We start from the raw sequence: 2,666 nt of genomic DNA on the forward strand, positions 1-2,666 counted from the left end.
ATCATTAGCTTCCTCTCTAGTTGGTGTAGGCATCATGGGAACGGTTTTCTGTGATGAGCTACTTTCCAATTCGAGAGAAGGTACAATTACCTCATCAAGTTCTACTTTCCTCCCACTCACTTCTTTCGAGAGAAACTCCTTCTCTAGAAAGGATCCATTCTTAGAAACAAAGATCTTGCCTTCGGATCTGTGATAGAAGGTGTACCCACCAATTTCTTTTGGGTATCCTATGAAGACGCACGTCTCCGATTTGGGTTCGAGCTTATCAGGCTGAAGCTTTTTCACATAAGCATCATAACCCCAAACTTTAAGAAACGACAGCTTAGGTTTCTTGCCAAACCACAGTTCATACGGTGTCATCTCAACGGATTTAGACGGTGCCCTATTCAAAGTGAATGCAACTGTCTCTAATGCATAACCCCAAAATGATAGTGGTAAATCGGTAAGAGACATCATAGATCGCACCATATCTAATAAAGTACGGTTACGATGTTCGGACACACCATTACGCTGTGGTGTTCTAGGTGGCGTCAGTTGTGAAACTATTCCACATTGTTTTAAATGAAGGTCAAACTTGTAACTCAAATATTCGCCTCCGTGATCAGATCGTAGAAACTTCATTTTCTTGTTACGATGATTCTCCACCTCACTCTGAAATTCTTTGAACTTTTCAAATGTTTCAGACTTGTGTTTCATCAAGTAGATATACCCATATCTGCTCAAATCATCTGTGAAGGTTAGAAAATAACGATACCCGCCGCGAGCCTCAACACTCATCGGACCGCATACATCGGTATGTATTATTTCTAATAAGTCAGTAGCTCGCTCCATTGTTTTGGAGAATGGAGTTTTAGTCATCTTGCCCATGAGGCATGGTTCGCAAGCATCAAATGATTCATAATCAAGTGATTCCAAAAGTCCAGCAGCATGGAGTTTCTTCATGCGCTTTACACAATATGACCTAAACGGCAGTGCCACAAATATGTAACACTATCATTATCAACTTTGCATCTTTTGGCATCAATATTATGAATATGTGTATCACCACGATCGAGATTCAACAAAAATACACCACTCTTCAAGGGTGCATGACCATAAAATATATTACCCATATAAATAGAATAACCATTATTCTCTGATTTAAATGAATAACCGTCTCGCATTAAACAAGATCCAGATATAATGTTCATGCTCAATGCTGGCACCAAATAACAATTATTCAGGTCTAAAACTAATCCCGAAGGTAGATCTAGAGGTGGCGTGCCGACGGCGATCACATCGACCTTGGAACCATTCCCGACGCGCATCGTCACCTCGTCCTTAGCCAATCTTCGTTTTATCCGTAGCCCCAGTTTCGAGTTACAAATATGAGCAACTGAACCGGTATCAAATACCCAGACACTATTACGAGCATTGGTAAGGTACACATCAATAACATGTATATCAAATATACCTTTGTTCTCTTTGCCATCCTTCTTATCCGCCAAATACTTGGGGCAGTTCCGCTTCCTGTGACCAATCCCTTTGCAGTAGAAGCACTCAATTTCAGGCTTAGGTCCAGACTTGGGCTTCTTCCCGGGAGTGGCAACTTGCTTGCCATTCTTCTTGAATTTCCCCTTCTTTCCTTTGCCCTTTTTCTTGAAACTAGTGGTCTTGTTAACCATCAACACTTGATGCTCCTTCTTGATTTCTACCTCCGCAGCTTTGAGCATTGCGAAGAGCTTGGGAATTCTCTTATCCATCCCTTGCATATTATAGTTCATTACAAAGCCTTTGTAGCTTGGTGGTAGTGATTGGAGAACTCTGTCAATAACACTATCATCTGGAAGATTAACTCCCAGCTGAGTCAAGTGGTTATGATATATACCCAGACATTCTGAGATAGAACTGTTCTCCTCATCTTGCAGCTATAGAAGTTGCTGGATACTTCATATCTCTCAACTCGGGCATTTGCTTGAAATATTAACTTCAACTCCTGGAACATATCGTATGGTCCATGACGTTCAAAACGTCTTTGAAGTCCCGATTCTAAGCCATAAAGCATGACACACTGAACTATCGAGTAGTCATCAAAACGTGGCTGCCAGGCATTCTCAACGTCTGCAGTTGCTGGAGGGGGTGGCACACCTAGTGATGCATCAAGGACATAATTCTTCTATGCAGCAATGAGGATAATCCTCAAGTTACGGACCTAGTCTGTGTAGTTGCTACCACCATCTTTCAACTTAGCTTTCTCTAGGAACGCATTAAAATTCAAGGGAACGGTAGCACGGGCCATTGATCTACAACATAGATACGCAAAAACTATCGGGACTAAGTTCATGATAAATTAAGTTCAATTAATCATATTACTTAAGAACTCCCACTTAGATAGACATCCCTCGAGTCATCTAAATGACCACGTGATCTATATCAACTAAACCATGTCCGATCATCACGTGAGATGGAGTAGTTTTCAATGGTGAACATCTCTATGTTGATCATATCTACTATATGATTCACGTTCGACCTTTCGGTCTCCAGTGTTCTGAGGCCATGTATGTACATGCTAGGCTCGTCAAACTTAACCCGAGTATTCCGCATGTGCAAAACTGTCTTGCCCCCATTGTATGTGAACGTAGAGCTTATCACACCCGATCATCATGTGGTGTCTCAGCACGACAAAC

The sequence above is a fragment of the Triticum aestivum genome, chromosome 6D, assembly GCF_018294505.1.
Source record: "Triticum aestivum cultivar Chinese Spring chromosome 6D, IWGSC CS RefSeq v2.1, whole genome shotgun sequence".
Taxonomy (NCBI): Eukaryota; Viridiplantae; Streptophyta; class Magnoliopsida; order Poales; family Poaceae; genus Triticum; species Triticum aestivum.